We start from the raw sequence: 20,497 nt of genomic DNA on the forward strand, positions 1-20,497 counted from the left end.
GAAAGGGAAAACTGTCTGAGTGAACAGTCAGACCAGGAAGAGCAGTGATGGGGACCCAGATGAAAATCCTCCTCTGGTAGCCCCTTAGGTGCAAGCATTGCATGTAAATTACTAGGCAATATTCATGAAGTATTTAAATTATTTCTATCTACTTTACTAAAAACTATGTTTTGGTTTTCTCTGTTTCAAACTACAAAATGAGAGATAAGGAAAAAGGGGAAATAAGGTGTCAGACTCAGGCCAGTGGTAATTGTCTCCTGTGAAAACACATTATAACCATGTTTGGGTTTGCAGGTACAAAACCATGAGAAGAGCATGAAAAACCACACGAGGATGAGCCCAACAAAGAAAAGGCACCACTTCAGAAGCTCTGAAATCTGCTACCACAACAGCTGTGGTGAGAGGCTGTAGAGCTGGGAGAAAACTCAGGCTGCAGGGCTGCAAATAGCAGGCCCTCAGCACTACCAAGGCAGTGGGATTGAGGTATTGAAGGTGCAGAGCAGCACCCATCCTAGGAGCTGGGCAGAAAAGCATCAGGTCCAGGCACAGACACCTGCTACAGCAGGGCTCCCTCTTCCCTGTGCCACCCAGACAGCTGCTGGCTGCTGAAACAAATCTCAGCGTCAAAGCCGTGAGTCACAGACAGATGTTTTCAGTCCAAGATTTCCAATGGGGAATGAAACCCTGAAGGAAATCAAAATTATAAAAACTGTTATTAATCTTCAGGTATGCCACAAAATCCTCCTTCTTCTTTCACCATTCCTACTAGAAAAGCCAGAAAATCCCAGTACCACTGAGGGCATTTGGGGTTTTGGATGACACATGCTGTAGAAAACCTTGTGACAGGTATGGATTTTGACTAGCAGAGCAATATAATAAAAAATCTTCTAGGCGGGGTGGGTAGACAAAAAAGAAGTTGGTCCAGACTTTAGAAAGCAACAACATCCTTGTAACAAAAACCATTACTTTAAGGAATAGCTCTTTATACCTAACCGCTCCTTTTCTTGGGTCTTTGTATGATTCATCTGAAAGTAAAAGGCATCAGCTTTTCTTGAAACAAGTGAGTGTGGAAAATTACCTTTCTTTGTAACCAGAGACATGCATCGTGCAGGAAGAACCAATTTAAATGCTTTACCACCAATTAGGTGGTAAAGCATTTAAGATTACAGTGATATAGAGAATACTAACTGAACTGCATCAGCTACATGTGAAAGGATACCACAAACCCCCTGATTTCTTCCTAACATGTGAACTGTGATGTCTCAGCACAAACAGGCTCCATTCTGGTCTTAGAGATGTCTGTTCCTATGGGGCTGCTCTCCTGAGGGCCCAGGAGCATGGAAAAATTGGACTAATACCATTAATCTTCTTTCATATTTCATGTTTAAAAGTTCCATTTAAGAACAATAAGGCATAAAACAGGTGTAAAAGAAATACTAAAACCATGAACACCTGCAGAAAATATTCTGTACCATAAAGTCAAAACTGTGTGAAAAATAATAGCCACTGGCAAAAGTTAGCAGAACAGGATGCAAACATGAGTCTCAGTAAATACCTATTTCAGTCCTTTACATAAGCAGTCATTAAAATAAAAACATAAAAATAAGATGCAGGGAGAGCAAGGAGCCATCTCAGTAATGAGACACTGGCGCCATCTAGAAGAGGAATAAAACACACACCTAAAAAAAGTGAAGTGGAGCATAAAAAGCAGCTCAGTCTGGTTTACAGAGTGTAAAAGGCATTTCCCATCCACAGTATTTTTATGAATTACAAGGACACATTTCAGTGAAAAGTGTTCTCCACTTTTCCGACTCTCAGTGATTCTAAAAAATACTTAAAAGTGTCTTAATCCTGTTTTTACACATATTTTTCATGACTTAGACACTGGATGTTTCTGCCCCATGAAGAAGAAATTTTTAGGCAACTCCTGCCCCGACTTTTCCTGACACTGAGAGGACCACAGCAAGGCTGACAGAAGCACTGTGAATTGCAGTGCTCTGTGACTGTGGCTTGCTGCTGGGGAAGTTTAGGGAGGAGTGAGGGAAGGAATGATGGCTTTTTTCTTTCTTTGCCACAGAAGACAATTTAGGACAGATGAGGAACCATTTCCAGATGGGAGAGCAAAGGTGGGAAACACAATTGGTTTTGATAGCATGTTGAAAATTAACTCTTTGTGCTGTCCTTACTGCACTCCGGTATTCACAAACATTTTGGGCATTATTGAACCTTGTGACACAACAGTCACCACTCAGATATAGAATGGATATGTGGAGTCTCTCCCCTCCTTTTATGAGGGAGATGTTGTGTGACATTCCTGCAATAAGGAGATACAGCAGATGCAGTTTGTCCTCCCTGCTAATAGAACCATACAGGAGAAAGACCAGACCAGATGAGCCATAGCACAGCTCAAACTAGCCTGACCACCAGGAACCAGAGGATCAGCTAGCCAAGATATCCCATTAACTGGGAATTCCCATCTGCAACTGCCATCTCTTGAAAGCATCTACCTGAGCTGTGTTTTTACACACACATCTCTAATTTTGCAATCCTGTCTTCTTCTTCATGTGTTGTTGTACTAAAGTCAAGAATTGACTGCTCTTCTTAGCTCCAGATTCCATGAAGAAACTGTTCTGTCCTTTCACTTATATAGGACAAATCAAGGGCCTTAGCAGATGCCCTCTTTCAGGTTTAAATTCCATCTGACATCCGCCTGGATTCAAATGACTTTCATTTTGATTCGGTTTCTTTTGTGTGCTTGAGTCAACAAATTTTATAAATGTGGCACAAAGTCTCTAGCATGCTTCCACGAGACTAGACAGGCCATAATTTCTGAGTCCAAAACCTGCATATACCGCAATGTTGCTCAGAGAGTGTATTCAATCCATAGATTAGCTCAAAAAAAGGGAGAAAGAAAACCTAAAAGTATTATAATCTGTGGTTCTAGTACAGAACATTTAGACAAGATGGTACTAAATAAGGAGAGCTTTAACTGCCTATTTAGCAGAAGATTTATGTGTGATTTATGTGCCTCGTGCATTCATTCACTCAGCAAAACCCAGGGCAGAAGCCCTTAATGAGGGTCACATTACTGGGTCATGAAGGTTCACAGAGTTGGCTACTAGAAACACCAGGGACAGTTTCACCAGCAACGTGGGAGTAGCTGAATGAAAGTATGTGAGTATGATGCATCTGCCTCCGTGGCTGCCAAATAACTGGCTTGACAGGGCTGTGGTTTTGAGCTGCACACTGCTGCCCCTGTCAGCTGGCCACTGCTGCAGGGCACGCAGGGTGGCTCGAGAGGCCAAGGTGGCTGAGACCCTGCTTGAGGTGCTCTAAGGCAAGGATCAACCATCTGTCTTTGAAACAGCAGCTCTCATGAGACATGTGTAAGGTCACTGAGAGCATTCAAGATCCTAATATAGCCATAATGACATAGACAAAAATTAACTGATTCTTGACCTGTGGGGAACAGCCACAAAATAGCCAGAAAATTGCATGATTTGGGCAATGGCTGAGGAATGCTTTTGGAAATGCCCCCAAGCTCATTGCCCCTACATCTGCTCTTTCTCTTCTTCTGGCCTGAAAAGCAGCTTGTGAGCATGAAAAGCATAATAAGCTAATATAAAGTTATTCTTTGTGATTTTATTTTAATATATTGTAACAATTATAAATGTTAACTCTACCTCCTGATTTCTGTTTAACTAAGCTTCTAACTTCAGTGTTACACTCTTGGAATGAGTTATCCAAATCATTCCCAGCTAAAATAAGTGTTCTGTTGGCACTATGTCCAAAGTCAATCTAATCAGATGTAATTCTGTGTGTTTAATTCCAAGAAAACTGAGATTAAATTAAAATCCAAAAGTGGACTCACGACTTTCTGGTCTCTGAATTTTCAAAATATTCAGATTTGGATCAAGATGTTGATATGGAAAACCTGAAATGTAGGAAAGTTGTCAATTGTGTTTGATTCTGCCTCTGAACTTAGAGGGCTAGCATGCTCTTTTCCCCTGTGGTAAGCATAAAGTAATAGCAGTCATGACATGGCACAAAGTCCATAGGGTCAACATTTTAATGAGGTCAGGCTTTTCTTTGGATGAGAAGCCTACAAGCAAAGCCAAAATGTGACAAGAAAAACTACTGCGAGTGGAAGATAATTTATCTGGACCAGAGTTGCAACTCAGTGCTGGAGCTGACCTATGGACTGCTGGATATGCTGTATTTCAGATGTAGCTTCAAACCAGAGCCAAGATGGTTACTTAATGCCAAGACAATTTTTTAGAGAAGGTTCCTGTAAAGAGCTATTTCTGGGAGACCCTTCCACTGTACTGAGGTAGCTGAGGAAGTTTCCTGATGTGGTTCAGGGGAATGAAAGCCCAGACTGAGGTAGCTGGACAAGTGAAGGGGGCCAAGAGGAAGGCAGATGTGGAGCAGGAAGACCTGAACTAACAGAAATTGTAAGACAACTGATGAATGAGGTAAGGGAAGCAGAAGAAAGCCATGCAGTTTGGCTGACAGAAAGGTGCTGTGGACAAGGAAGCTCTCTTTCCAGGAGACAGCATTCTGAATGATGCTGAGCAGATTGTCTACTCAAGACCACTCACAGTGGCTCAAAAAGGGCATTTTTCTGGGCTTGCCCTGAATCCTGTGAGGTGATCTGGGCTTCACGTATCGACACAGAGCTACAGCCAAAGGCAACGAGAACTCCCTCTTAATTTATATATGATGCATGGTACATGGAAGCCAAAATTAACAGGTTTTTTGGGTTTTTTTTTTTTTTTTTTTTTTTTTTTTTTGTTATTCAGGAAATCAGCTCTCAACAGACAAATGGGAGTTGTGTCATCTCCTCATTTTAGAGGACCTTGTAAAAATGTTATAATTTGGAAAGCACTGAGATACTGAACCAATAAGTATCATAGCAAATCACATAGGGAGATTAACCATTGTTTGGAGGAAAGGAACAGAACATTTTCTGTAAACAAGGCTTATGGAACTGGCTTTTTTAACCTAAATAAATGCTGATTTAAAGTGCATGATACAAGCACTTTTTCACTTTAAGCTCCCTGCTGCAGAAAGGTGAGAAAGAAATGCTTCCAGAAAGTAACTCAAAATCTATGCTGACCTGAAAAACTCTGAGGAAGCACTAATGTGTCTCCACTGACTCCCTGACTCCAGAGGAAGCTTTGAACAACTGTCCTCTAATTCCACTGCCAGTAAACCAGGCCAAAGGCTGAAGGCTAAAGCAGGATAAAACAAACTGAGGAGCAGCTCTTGAACAATCAGTGCTCTTCCTCTTTGTGCAGATCAAGGCAGAAAATCTTTGGAGGAAAAGCAACAGCTAAAGCCCATATTATAACATGTCTGTACAAAGGGGAAAATTAAGGCTGCCTGTGAAATTTTTCCCTGGCATTTCCTCACTTTTTAGAGATTGGGTCCAAAGCATTCATGCTCTTGTAGCACAGCTTGGTGTGCCAGATGTGCAGATAGCTCTCAGGTATTCAGGCTGTCTCTGCTGCCAGCTCTAAATACATCAGTCTCATCTTATTGGCCAAAATGGTAACCAAAGACCAGTCATAATACTTGGCCCTTTTTATTACTTTTCAGTTTTCAGTTGGACACAGGGTTTCTTTAAACTTCAGGATTGCTCTGTGAACGTGTGAGCTGGGTTTTAGATCATGCAATCTCTTATTTTAAACACAATATGCTGAAGTATATTATAATACACAGTATACATAGGAGTAGCATTAGGTAATAAAAACATGCCTGAGTGAAGAGGATTTTTTAGAGGAAATAATATCTCAGTGATGACTGGATTCTGGTTTTCCTTAGTTTTTTGTGAGAGGAAGAAATGTGGCTTTGACAGCCCCCTCTTCTGTACCTGTGTTAAAGGCAGCTGAGATGGTCCCTTTGTGAGGCTGAGAAAGAGGTTACAAACAAGTGCCCTAATTCAAGTACAGATGTTTCCAGAGAGAATGTAGAGCTCATTTGTAAAAAGCAGTGTTGAGCAGCTTTAAAGGGAGCTTTCCCAGGAGACACAGTAAATTTCAGCCTGCAGCAGCACCACAAGCAAAATGCCTTTGGCCAGAACTGCTGGTGAGGTGCCACTTCTCATCTTCCCCTTTCCCTGCAGATCTGGGTGGAAAAGCCACATCACTGCATATCTGGAACACATCCAATTGTATATGGAAACATTATTTATAGGTATCATTATGTAAGTATCACTGTCTTTGGGTTGAATTGCATACAGTGCCATTCTTCCTGTAGTTCTCCCTACTAAGGGAATTAGCTGCTGCAATGATTTACACACTTGAGTAGGAATATTTGAGTTAAACCTTTGGTTATTAATGTCATGTTAGGAAAAGAGCCATGTTATAGCAAGCTACTTTGGTGAAGTTTCACTGGAATAAAAGATATTTTAGGAAAGGAGATTTTGTTTCTATTTCCCACATCTCCCATCAGATATAAGCAAACAGAGTGACAAGTTATAGCTATTGACACATGAGAGCACACACAGACTGGTACAGCAAACAGTGCTGTCCTTCACAAAGCAAACACAGCTGCACAGTGTTATGCAATCTACCTGCCCTGCTCCTTCTTGTGATCTTCCAGGAACACAACGGAATTATCAAATTACAGACAATCCAGAATAAAATCTAGAACCAATTATAGACTTCAGTAAAACTAAGGGTGAACTCTTCCTTTATTTATTCTCTGAATCTACATCCGTCTATGGTCTGTCAGAATTTTTCTCCACAGTCTAATTACTGGCTGATTTGTGGCCTGGAGTCAAACTTCGAAACCATTTTACTTCAACTCAGTAATTTCTCCCTCTGCAGTAGTTCTAAGTGTTGGCACTGCTCTCTTGTTTTCAATTATTTCAGACTGAATATCTTATTACATCCATGATCTGATTCAATTCATACAGCATTGGCGAGGGTCACAGGAAATGTTCAATGTGCCTTTTAATTCTGAGTGGCAATTCCAATTTAAGTACTGTCTTACTGTAAATTCCAAGCAAGCTGGAAGACACTATTATAGTAATTTGAAAAAATTAAATTTGATTTTAAGGTGGCACTGTTTCTGAAGTAATATTCCTATTAGTGTCAAGTCATACACAACTTATGATCTGTGTAGTTTTATTTATATCCCATGCTTTCTTTACAGTAAAAGGAAGTGAGAAGGCATGTCTGAGGCAGTGCATCTGACCGAGTTCAGACATTTAAAAAGGAATCAGGCCCCTCATTTAAAAAGGAATTAGGCCCCTATCTACCTCTCTCTAACATCAGTACCCCTCTCTAATGACTCACAAGCAGCTCAGACACAGGCATTGACACAACACTGCCCAATTTGCTCCAAAGGATCCTACACAAAAGCTTTGACTATCAAAAGGTTACACCTACATGGAAATAAGGGCGTGATTGTGCTTATACAACCTGCTGAGAGCAAAGGTAGAGGCGCAGAGCCCAAGGAACAGGAACTGGTTGCTGTTGGCAGAACTGCTCCTTACTGCAAGGACACCATGAGCTCCCTCTTTTCTCCTATGTGCCATAGTTGCTTAGATCCCATGAGTTGTGCCTTTTCATCCCTCCCTGCCTGTTTGTTCAGAAATACAGGTGCTGGACCTAGCACCTTGGGCATAAATGCCACCAAACCCAATGTCTGTAATTATTTTTCAATGGCATGTGGCCTGTGAGATGAGAGATGATGAAATACCATGTGTTTGATGTACTTTGCTATGGACAAATGCATACATATCATGTGATTCTCCCTAAAAGAGAACAGGCTCACAACAAAATTGAAAGCAACAACTTCCTGATTCTTTGGTTCACTTCCAACACATCTAAAATTAGTCTGCAGATTGTCTTAATTTGCAGTAATCAGCCAATGTCAGCTGTACATTGCAGGAGTGGAACATAATTCTGCCACTCCTTGAAATAAAACTGCCAGCACAAAGAGGAGTTGAATTAGGAAGTTTTCTCCATAATCTTCCCTCTATTTTAAACAGGCTAATTCACACAAACTCTTTCTCCAAATTTTGCCTTAGACCTTCTTTTCCAATGCAGATGTAAATTTGGAGGTCAGAAACTCATTAATCAGACTGTCTTTCTTGGTTCACTGCAAGTCTGGGTGTCCATCAGTCCAAACACAATGATCTGCCTTACAATGTGTGGTTCAAAACATAATTCCGTGATGGCTGAAGTAATTACAATCTATGAAACCGTCAGAAAAAAAAATAGCTTATTTCCATTTTTGGGAAAAAAGGCAAGTTTTTTAAGTTTAAAAGTACTGTAAGTACTCCTAGAAAATAACAATAGGAAAAAGGTATTTAGGCTTCAAAATCCAGCAGCATTTTACTGGAAGATTGTGTTGATCCCACCAGCCCCAGTGACCATCCCTGGAGGTATTTAAAAGGTGTGTAGGTGTGGCACATAGGGACAGGGCTTAGTGATGGACTTGGCAGTGCTGTGTTAACAGCTGGACTCAGTGTTCTCAGAGGTCTTTTCCAACCTAAACAATTCTATGATTCTTTGATTCTATGCTACTCAGCAAATTACCCAATCCACCCCCATACCAGACCACGAACTTTTAAGAGATAGGTTTCAGGGCCAATATGCAATAAGGAGTAAAAAATTATATTAATTTTTGATATTATTTTCCTCTTCCGATTGCCTCAAGATGTCACAAAGTAGGAATTTCAAAATATCTAATTTTCACAGCCAAGGTGGTTTAAAGTCTGTTCTGTGGTAGAATGTTAAAAACTTTACAGGGTTAAGGGTTTTACCCAGTTAGTACAAAATCACATGAGTCCCAGATGCACCATGACCTCCTCCTTACAAAGTGATAATTCCCTCTCACAATAAAATCCCAGCTAGAGTTAGAGCCCAAGCCCCACAGTGGAGGTGCCAGTCTGCCTATTTTAGGGCTGTGGGACCTCACTCCATGCTTTGGATCATGCTTATGATCCTTCCATAAGCAGGACATCCAGGCAGGGGGTCGTGATAAGAGTCCCAGGACTGTGCTTCATCACCCAGTATGTGAACTTCCAGAGAGTTTTTTTTTCTTCAGGCAGAAACTGGTTTCTGCACAGGGCAGACCAAGCCTGGGAGCTCTTCATATCACATGCAAATAACAAAACTGAAACAAATGCATTTGTTCAAAAAGGAGTTTTCATTTCAGATGACTGGCATTTTGTGTTGACAGTTGCCTTGGTGAAAAGTTCCTGGCCATGTCTAATCTACATAGAAAACTTTATTGAAAGTTCTTTGCTTCTGGTTTGTGTCTCATTCTGCTTCTTGCACACATGCACTTGTAAAAGATCAAGCTCACGGCCACAATCCCATCTGAGGCTTCTATAAGTAGTGAGTAAATGTAACACTAATTGCAGTGTATCCACAGTGTATGTCATTCTCTGGCACAGAAATAGCAGCCCTGATTCTGAGTTCAAGGAGTTCACGTTAAAACTTTGAGATCACAGATCACTTTTCTTGGAATTTTACATAGTTTTCTTGAAAACACCCTGAAAAGCTTATTCTGAGGCAGTGAACCAAGGTCAAACGGACTCTGCTTTCAGTCTGTTTGCATATTTGCACAAGTTTAGAAAGCTCTTATCAGTTCATTCAAACAGGGTAAAGTAAAGAAAAACACACCGGGGGAAGAAAAGGCCCCTTCAGAGAACCTGATTCATGAAAGACACAAGTAATAGGTAAATCAGATTTCTTTATTTGGGTCCCCTCCTTTTATGTGCACTTAAGTGCTACTACAGTAGCCCAAATTTCCCCCCAAGTCCCCTTGGAATCCTCCAAGGACCACAAAAATAATTGCATACTGGGGCCAAAGCAGTGTCGTGACCTAGGTCTGCTTGTTTGTCCATCAGCAGATCCCTTTGTCCAGCTCTTTCCTCTTCTTAGCTATCAGTCTTCACAGATCTGCTAGGAATGTAATTCTGAAAACGTCTGTCCCTCTGTTTCATTTGGTTGAAACAGGACAAGAAATGTAAAAGTCATTTGTCAAGGGGATGGGATGGGGAGAGGTCAGCAAATGAATTGATCATATGGACTTTTCTTTTTTTAGAAAAGCTGGTTTAAAACTCCAGGAAAAATTTAGACAGTGAGGAACACCCACAAAATAGAAAGAGAGAGTAATAGTACTAGGATTATTATTAGCATGACCAAAAAAGAGACAGCTAGTCAGTGACAAGAATAGATATCAATAATTAAACCTTCATGTTTAGGAATTTTCAGAAAACAGTTTGCAATTTAAGTAACCCAGTACATAGTGAAACTAATAATATCCAATAACCAATATTTTAATGTCAATGTTCTAAAGAGGTATCAAGATTTTGTTAAATTATGTTGTTCAATATCTTAATTTCAATTTAAATGCCCAGAGAAGTTATAAATTTAAAATTAAACCTGTGGGTTCAAAGATTATATTCAGCTTTTCCTGATGGACTGAGAGAACAGATATTTTTAATTTTTTTGCAGATCAGAGTAAAAAAAAATGTGACAAAGTTATTTGTCCTGCTGAAAATCAACTGAAAGCATCAGATATTATTTGTAGTTCACTACAGTGTTACACACACCACCAAAGAGACAACTTCAAGTTCTAATTATCAGAAGATTTTCCAAAATCTCAGTGCATTTCAGCAGGTTGTCATGCCTTGTAAACAGCATGTTCCCATGAAGCCTAGCAGCCAGTGATGGATTTACCCCATCAAACAAGGACTTCTGTGCCAGTCACCATCCCAAATTCCAACTATAGTAGCAGAGAGAAAGAGCCACTACCAGGATTTAATTCACCCTGTTCTACAGGAAACATCTAAAATAAAGTAAGGAAGGAATACTTTAGATTCATTAGCAAGGGAAATCATTTACACTTCTGTGAGGCCTCTCATTTTTGAAGAATTGAGCCAGATTCCTCTTGATATCCCATATTATAAAAAGACTCACTTTTAGCCTGGCATTCTTCACATAGATTGGCTTCTATCCATATTTATTTGCTTATGTATTTTTTGCCTGCCTGTGAAACATTTTCCCATAGAGTAGGTGGCAAAGCCTGTATGTGCTGGGAAGATTAAGGTACGATTTGAACAGCACTTTTTGGTTCATATTTTACTTCCTAATTACCTTGCTTCATAGAACTCCATCCTATCAAGATTCCTGCTGCTCAAGCAGAGCAATGAACAAACTGAAGCTTCAAATATAATTTAAAGCTTCCTTAATTTAGGCTGTGATACTGAAGTTAAGCTGAATCCCTAATTTAGTACTCACAAAGGCAAGCCAGTACTAGTTTGGTTTTTTGCTTCACTGTAACTGATTTTTCTCCGTTAAATTTCAGGTTTGATTAGCCATTTGGATTCAAAGAAACTAGTAGAAGAAGTTAAAGTTTGCTTTTAGAAGATTGGGTAGAGGACAGAAGAGAACTTTTTTTAATAGGATTGTAGCCGTAGGTCTTCCTTAGAAAGAAATTCCACCGAGGGGAAATAAAAGACAAAGAAAGAGATTCTGAAGAACAATTCCCTATACATGAAGCCCCCGTGGAGGACAAAATTGCACTAAAGAAATACTTCTGGTAAACTGCAGCTGGGAGAAACTTCTCTTGAAATTTTGAATAGTTCCATCCCAGGATTCTCTATATGAAGGTCGCACCCAATGAAAAAATATCTGTTTTGACCAAACTCCATTTTAGCCCCATTTTGCTTCTTTTTCTTTTCACTGAACTGTGCTAATCTGTACCCTTATCCCCACTGCATGTTCTGTCACTTGTCAGGCAATATGCTTAGAAGTCTCCAGCCTTGCTTCAGTTCCCTGGCAGCAAGTCAACCAGTCAGCTGGCAAAGCTGGATAATTACTGCTTAGCCCTAAAGAGCTTAAAGTTTGTTTGCATGGACCCGTGTCCTGGCAACACCAAAGCATTGAACCAGAGGGAAAAATTTTCCTTCCCCTGAACAAATTCTGTAAGGGAAGGAGCATGGGGGACTTTTAAACAGACACTAAATGGTGGTTACCAGGAAGGACTACCACGGACTGACACATTTTGGGACTATATTCTGGGCTTGATTTGCTGTCATTATAAGGTAAAAGAGACCTCCTTCCTTCCTTCCTTCCTTCCTTCCTTCCTTCCTTCCTTCCTTCCTTCCTTCCTTCCTTCCTTCCTTCCTTCCTTCCTCCCTCCCTCCCTCCCTCCCTCCCTCCCTGCTTCCCTCCCTTCCCTCCCTTCCCTCCCTTCCCTCCCTTCCCTCCCTTCCCTCTGTCTCTTCCCTCCCTCCCTTCCCTCTCTTCCCTCCTTCCTTCAACTGGTCATGGCCCCACTGGCCTAAAGGGTTTTTTGGGAACTGCCTTTGTGGAAGTACTTAGAAAACCTGAAAAGAAGTACTTAGAAGACCTCATGGTAGAGACAAGACAAGCATAGACATCAGATAACACATTCTAAGTAAAGGTGATGTTTTCTTTGTTTATTAAGTGCAACTTGCTCACAATAACTTCTGTCTTCTGAGTTTCTCCTGATTTTTATTGTTGTTTTTCATGGCTGAAGTAGCTTGACTGACTCCATCTGGAAGAAATAACACACAGGTCAGGATGGTAAGGAATGTAATTAAGTAAGACTGAGACATATTCAGCACTGTTCCTCTTGGCTGGCTGCTCAGTGGTGTCCATGTACAGTGTGTAGGATGCTACACTGGAGCACCACCAGCAGCTGCAGAACAGCCACCCTTCATGTCACAGTCATGCCTGAAGTTAGGTGATCCTAGAACCACTGAATGGAAGCTCTAAAGTACTTCCTTGCTCACTAAGACATCTTGAAAATGTTGGCAATCAGGTTATACAATCCTGCTCGTGGTCTGAACGCAAAGCATTAAAACAATCTTCAGTATTCAACCTAAGTACCCTCATGTTTCAGTTGTGCTGCTTGTAGCCACATAACTCCAGTAGCACTCATGCAATTGCTTTTGTATTGCAGACTGGTAAGCACTGGGGTGATTCAAAGCTGTGTTAAACATGGTGGATGCAGGAAGAGAAGTAGCAAGACACTCTGGAGTCCAGTGTGAGCATCACCAAAATAATGAGGGGAGTTGCATCCTACCTCATTATTCAGCACTGCTCTGCAAAATCAAACTACCTTGGGACCAGATTTGCTGCTTGTTCACGAAAAAACCTGTGGAAGTCTTCTGAGGCAGCCTAAACTATATGTCCAGAGAAAAACTTACCGCTTTGTCAGGGGGTTCTCAAGGTGTTTGTCATCCCTATAGACCAGCCCTGCTATGCCTGATCTCTCCAAACCATTTTGTTGTCACATGGTTGAGTGACAAACCACTCCATGGTCTTTCCTGGAGGAACACTGGCCCTGCTGTCAGCTAGGGTAGATGGGAAGTATAAGCAGCCTTAAATTGCAATGAGAGAAGCACAGATGTTCAGGGAGAGGTTTAAGAAATGCTTTAAGCTTTGGGCTTGCAGCAGAAACATAAAGAGATCTTTGGAGGGTTTTTTAAGACTGAGAGGCTGTGGTTTGGTGTGCACCCCTGAACCTTGAGCATTAGGTACCAGAAATACATTGTGCCTTAGCCTCTGAATCCAAATTTATTCCTGAACTATATTGTACCTATGTCCCCTAAAATGTTAGACAGGCCGCAACTCTGAGGAGATCAGAACTTATTATCTGGCAACAAATGGCACTCAGCCTCTAAGGGATCTGATTAATGATTTAGATATTCTTTTCACTTTTTTTATGTGGTTGTGATAATATGTGATATTCCAGTGCAAACTTCTCTTACAGCAACAATACCAATCACAGTTTGCAATGTTACTGTGTTTGTCCATTAAAAGCACATTTCTTTTTTCTAATTCAGGTGGGTTTTTTTTGGAAAGTTGTATATGGGGCAGTTGTTGAATTTTTATGAATAAGCAGTTCCAAAACAAACAAACAAAAAATATTTTGAAAATGTGCTAAGGGCAAGTCTATTCTCTAGTTACTGATGTGCCCCCTTAAATCCATCTGGCAAAATAGATGGCATCTTAAAATTTTTTTGTTTTCTTAGCAAATCCTGCAATGCAGATTTAATCTTGTTTTATTATCTTGGCTGGTTAAACTATCATGGCAGAACCATAAAACTGTAGTGCTTCCATTAATGATGTATGGGAAGGAGTGACAAGCACTTCACTTGGAGAACCTCAGAGGACTTACATACTGAAGCTGGGACATGGACGGAATGTCGTTTCCTGATTCCACATTGCTATGAAACCTGCCAAAAAGCCATTGCCCAGCCTCAGACATGAGTGTCCTGAGGAAGTGAGCACACCTGGATACTGGCCCTGTTGCAAGGCCTGCATTCTTATTTGATTTTTCATCCTGACCAGCACTCAGAGGGACAAGGAGAGACTGGTGTGCTAGGCACAGTTCCACATGGTCATTTCAGGGATTCTTTGGGTTTTCTTGGTCCATTTTACCTCAAAAGGGAAGTAGCAATGGACATGAAAGATGAAAAAAATCTGGCTCCCTGTGATCACGAGAGAGGTCTCCAGCCTGTACTGCCCTGCGATGCTCTCAGTCAGACCTCCTTCTCTCAGGTGCAAGCACACAGGTCAGGTCTGGAATCTGCATTGGCCCAGATGTCAGTTGAGAGACAGCCATTGGATACACAGGCATACAGATCTGGAAATGGCATTTGGACTCAGGTTGGGAAATACAGTCAAGTCCTTGAGAAACTAGGCCTTTGTGCACTTTCAGAAGTTACTGAAATTCAAATATTCATTCTTCTCCTTGCCTGAGGAAAGAGAAGGCTCCTCAGGGAGGAAACTGGTCTCATTAGAGAGCTTCTCTAGCTGAATACACAAAGTGCCAGCTTCTCCTGGGTGGTGGTCATTGTCCAAGGGAGCCTTTCTCCTCACACCCTTTCCATCTGCTACAAGGATGGTGCCCAGAAAAACCCGGTGGCAGTGGCTAGAGCAAGCAGCTAAACTGGGGCACAGCTCTGCTGCTTATCCCCTTTCCTCCAAATGAGAACTTTACACTTCTTTTACACTTGATCTTGCTGCAGCTCATCCATCCAGACCATGGGACTCGATGGGAAAGAGCAAATCAAGATGTAATCCAGCTGTATTCCGATGTGTCTGGAGGGAGCTCTTCCTATCTGATGAGGTTAGGTCCCTTCAGGGCTAACATAAACCATTATGTTGTACCCAGTCACCTGGCAGCTGGAGTCCTACCATCCAGTTACATGTTAGCTTTTATACACACATTTTAAAAATTTATTTTAGTTTTGCTTGTTTGTTTATTCTGTCCCCATTAAATTATTTAATAAGCTGTAGGCTAAAAGTTTGTTCTGTCATTGAAGTCCTCCTTCACATGAATAGAATACCTTTAGTGATGATAGGCCTGATTTACAGATAAGAAAGGTGTGGGCATGGAGCAGTGACAAGAACAAGTCTGCCCTTTGAAAATGGAGTCAGAGGAATGCACACCTATAAGGTGAACTTCTGAAAGTGATACACGCAGGAGCTCTTAAGGATTTCAGTGCTAAGGTGGTTCGATCCATTATCCAACTCCTAGCCTTCTTACAAATTAATATGTAGAACCAATATCTACATAACAAAGCAGTGCACCAAATGTTGATAACTCTTCTCTGAAGTTAGAAAACAAAGGAAAGACTGAACAGGCTGTACTTAAGGCATTGAACTTTCCCCCAGGAGGCCTTATTACATTCCTGGCTGCACCTGAAACCCTCTGTGATTTTGATCAATGCATTTTCTAGTTTTCTCTGTATTGGATTTGAAAAGGAAGAGAAAGGAAATAGTTCACAGAAAGGATGTTTAACATTGTAGGATCTTAATGTTTTAGATAAAAAAAATACTAATCCACTGATGGATGGTAAGTTACTTAATGGGGTGATTAGACTTCTTCCAGAGAATCCCAATTCAGACACATTCCTTGGATAGTCAGGACCAGTTGGGACCCTCTTGTCTTTATCTTAAAACAGTGAGAAAACCACTAACAAATAAAGTTGTGGTGAACACAAAACCATGTGACCTCCACTACTGAACGAAGTGGAATTGACCACCACTTGAACATTCCTTGAACATTGGCTTAGGAGAGTTGTGTGCCCCAAACTTGACCCCAAAACTTGTTTATACCATACACCAGTGCTTATGCATGATGCCCAGACCCAGAGGAAGTAGCAAAGAGGAGTGACATCTGAAATGGTAATTCTGTTTTGGTGCTTAATTACAGGTCTGGGCCAAGCACTCTACTGAAGAATGCAATTTACATATCAAACATGCTTCCTGGACTTCTGCATCTATTGTTTTAACAAGTGGGTTTTGCATACTAGAAGGGAGGTCAGAGCCCTGCTTTGGCCATTCAATGACCAGGCCAGAGGCAAGATTCAATTGAAGCAATTTCACCCCATTTGTGAGATTTTCAAGAAGACTACAATATAGGAAAGTTAGGGGGTCGAGGAAAGAGAAGGGAAGGCAAATTGTTGAACATGTGGTGTATAAATGAGCAGTAGTAATAAAAGAGAAAAACCATAGTCCTTAAAGACAAACAAGTTAAGTGGAACAAAAAATATATGTAATTAACTTTCCATGCAAAGGAAGAATTTGAGATTAACTATTCTGTTCCATTGCTAAACTGTAAAGCACGATTTGTATCTATGACTCCATTAAATTAATTTTACTTAAAGGTATTTTACATTAGAATTAGGACAAAAATATAATTTTGGCAAGGTTTCTTTATTCTTCCAGCTTCTCTCGCAAAAGCAAAAGCTCCCCTGAATGGCAGAATTTCCATCACATTTTTTAGAACCATCTTCATTTTTCCACTGGAAGAGAAACTGACAGGGTGACTGATGAATCGTCACACACCATGACTTGCACTTAGAGAAACATATGAAAAAGCTGTGAAACGCAGTGTGAGTGATTTCCTAGGCTACAAAAAAGAACATTGAAACCTTGTGGTGATCCAAAGACTCCTGTCACTGGGAAAGATTAAGAGTTTCGGGAATATTTCAAATGAAGCTGAGAACTCAAATTGTCCGTGTCCAGTTTATAGCTCCAGCTTTTTCCCTTGAGCAACTTGTTTATTTTCCTTTCCCCATGTATTCCAAGAACTAATGGTTACACATCACTTTGGGGAAAACGAAACATGATCACTTCCTCAAGTAGACCCGATTTGTTGCTTAATTGATTCATCTTCATTTCAATTTCTCAGTTTATTTTTTGATGTTGCTGTTTTATAAACATGACCATCTATTTCCCTTATGTGTGGTGCTCTGTAAATCATCTTTAGAGCTGCTATATCACAGATTAGTGCAGCATTTTAAGTGTATCAAGATCTATATATGGAGTGGACTTCATAATGAGCATATGGTAGAATACTGCACTGCTGCTAACAGCAATAAAATACATTTATACAGAACATATAGTATGCTTTCTTTTCAAAGCTATTAATTTCTGTATACTTTAATATAGTAATATATAAGACACCTTCAATATTAGGTTCAGTGTGGGTTTGGGCATGCCTAGCTGCCCAGCTGGTCTTACATGGAATTTCTTAGACTTGTCTGAAATCTCCGGTCCTTCTGACCTTACCAGAGAATAATCTTTGCATCAACAAACAGCAACAATGTTTCCATTAAAAGCAAAACACAAAAAATACTCCAATCCCAGAAAGCATTGAGCATTTCCTCACAGGAAATAAAAAGTGCATATCAGTGTTATGCAGTGTCAAAAGCTAGACACATAATTAAACATCCTCTACATAAGGACACATAATGGGAAAAGTGCCATAAAGGGTCAGGCCTTCAAACAAACTCTGTACTCTGGCAGTGAGTTAGAAAAGCACAGGGTAAGTAAATATGAAACTTCCTTTAAATATTATCCTAGGCTTTGAACACTCATAGCTCAGAGATTTGTCAGCAGGAGACCCTCGTGAGCAATCTCAGTCGAGTGCTCTCCCTTGACTTGTTCATGCAAAGTTTTAGCACTTCCAGAATCTTAAAATGGAAAGTTCTGAAAGCTGAATTGCAGGAGGAAAACTACTTTTTTTTTTTAACTCTTAGGATTAATGTTGTAGATTTAAAAAAAAAAAAAAAAAAGTCTTCTCCTGACAATTAATTTTATAAGTTCACATTTTGATAGCAATCATAAATAATGTAACATTGCTTTTGGTTTCTGATAAAGAGGTGCATAAAATGCTTCTGTCATCTGTAACATTCTTTCTAATACACATCCAAAAAGCAATTGCTTGATTTTATTTAGTTTTTCAATAGCCCATAGAGTGACTCATAAATTATTTCCAATGGAAAAAAAAATGCAGACTGTTTTTGAATTGTTTGCACTAAGTAACAGAAATCCCACAAAACCTGAGATATAAGTCATTACCTCTCATAAGGTTACTGCGTATGTTCCTTTCCAGAAAGATATCAGAGAGCAATGCTAAACCATTTGCCTAAAATTAGCAATTACCTTGTCTTTCAATAACAGTTACACAACTAAAGGCAATTTGGTGAAAAATGTTACACCTCATCAAACACATGCTACCATAAATTTTACAGTTTTAGTACAGGAAACTGCTTTATTCCTGGGGGTCAAAGGCAATGTCTGCTAAGATGTCTGCTCCACAGAAAGCAAATGATGATAATGGACACAATACACTATCCATAAATAGCATTCACTTTGCCTTACTTATTATTTATTGCTAGAGTCCAATAGAAAATCAATCTACTTTAGCCTCACCATTCACTGATTCAGTGCAACCAAATTTGTTTCCTTTTGGAATTACATAAATCAAGATTGTGAGTTCATTTTCCTGTTCCACTAACATTTCATATTTTTACACTCATCCTCAGTGAGTGACATGTATGATTACATCAATGTCACTTTCTTTCAGATGCCTTAATAGATTGTGCAGTCAGCACTGGGTTGCATGACTGGGATCAACTCTTTGTAAGAATACTTAATTTATTCTCTTCCAGTCTAATTAAAAGCAAGCAAGCAAACAAACAAACCCCCAAAAGACACCACCGTTCAGATTCTGTTTCCTTGGATATTTTTCCAAGAATACATTCAGGATGTGCATGCATAATATATTTTTATCCATAACACAACAATATTTTTTTTTTCAAAATTCAATCTTATGCATGTAGGCTTTTCCCAAATCCTTGACCTCCAGATTCTTCTTTCCTCAGGTCTTTCCAACAGACATAAGGCAAAGTGTTATTTAGACTCCATAAACTCCCCATGCCTGACCACTTGACCTCTGATCACCCAGGCTGCAGCTTAGCTGATTTCCCAGCAGACTTGGCCTGTGCCAACTGGAACAGTTCAAGGGTAGTGCACGTTAAGCACCATTTCCAGTGGGCTCCATGGATAACCCTGCTCCAAGTCTGCTCTCTACAGACTCCCTCAATGCTATCTCAGTGAGTGCTGCACCCTCAAATACTACATGCTTTCATTTAAGTGACCTAATTTTATTTTTTTTTTAACTGTGGGAAAGAAAACTGTGGAGGTGAAACTTTTAAACAAAAGGTAATAAACAGCCACTTTCAAATACAGTGAACTAGATAAGAAACCCTGCTGACATAAGCAAGTTATATTTGAAGGCCACAGGATGACAAACAGCACAGGGGAGCTCCAGGGCCATTTGAGATGCAGTGTTGATTGGCCAATCTGATCTTAAGGGGAATAGAGCCCTAAATAATATGGACATGAGCTAGGCTATGCCTCCAGGAAGGGAGAGAGGCTGTGTCCTGGCCATCTACAGTTTAGCAGAGGCACAGCTAAATATGCCTCCAATCTTCCTGTGACAGAACCAGACTGAGTTGTAGGATAGTGATGCGCTCATCACTTATAAAGTAAGTAGGCAGGTACAAAAATGGCAAAAGTGGATCTGCTGACTGAAAAGATATTTTCATAACTAAAAAATGTGGTTCATTTCACTGTTCTTGAATGAAGTCTCCTTTGCAAGGACAATGCTACAAAACTGCTTAGAAAGCGACAAATTTCTTCTGGTATTCTTTAGGTCAATTCAAGTCCAAGTCTGTATTAAACAACAAGATCCTACGTGAAGTCCCACCTTCTCATCTAAAGCTATTTTGGAAGCTTACTGAAACCAGCGGGCTCACAGCAGACAATGCTCCATTTGGAATATTGAGGAACCTCCACCCTTCTGGGAATTCCCCGTTCCCAGAAGGCTGCGCGAATATTGCTCCTCCATTTAGTGCTCCAGATGGGAAATGGACAATATAAACTCTTGCATGACATTATAATTAAATGTGTGACTTGTCAAAACCTTTGTTTAACAGGATGAGCACACTTACCCAGATCCTATATGTGTGTTAATTATAGCAAGAAAGCAAACAGAATGTCAATATTTAAAACAAATCCTACCAACAGGAAATGGTTATCAAGCTGTGATAAAATGTTTTTCAGGAAATGTTTTTACACTATCCAAAACATTTCCTGTCTGTAACCTTTTTTGTGGGGAAAAAAGAATATCTGTGGTG

The 20,497-nt window shown here is 40.2% G+C and overlaps 1 long non-coding RNA gene across 1 annotated transcript; it reads left to right on the forward strand.

Annotated features, from left to right (window-relative positions):
• The first annotated feature begins 3,308 nt into the window (after nucleotides 1-3,308).
• On the forward strand, nucleotides 3,309-20,217 carry LOC137469437 (uncharacterized). Its single transcript, XR_010996514.1, has 4 exons — nucleotides 3,309-3,384; nucleotides 4,285-4,475; nucleotides 16,222-16,303; nucleotides 20,014-20,217. It is a non-coding gene; the product is annotated as an uncharacterized lncRNA (long non-coding RNA).
• The last annotated feature ends 280 nt before the right edge of the window (nucleotides 20,218-20,497 follow it).

This window comes from Anomalospiza imberbis, chromosome 2 (assembly GCF_031753505.1).
Source record: "Anomalospiza imberbis isolate Cuckoo-Finch-1a 21T00152 chromosome 2, ASM3175350v1, whole genome shotgun sequence".
Classification (NCBI taxonomy): domain Eukaryota; kingdom Metazoa; phylum Chordata; class Aves; order Passeriformes; family Viduidae; genus Anomalospiza; species Anomalospiza imberbis.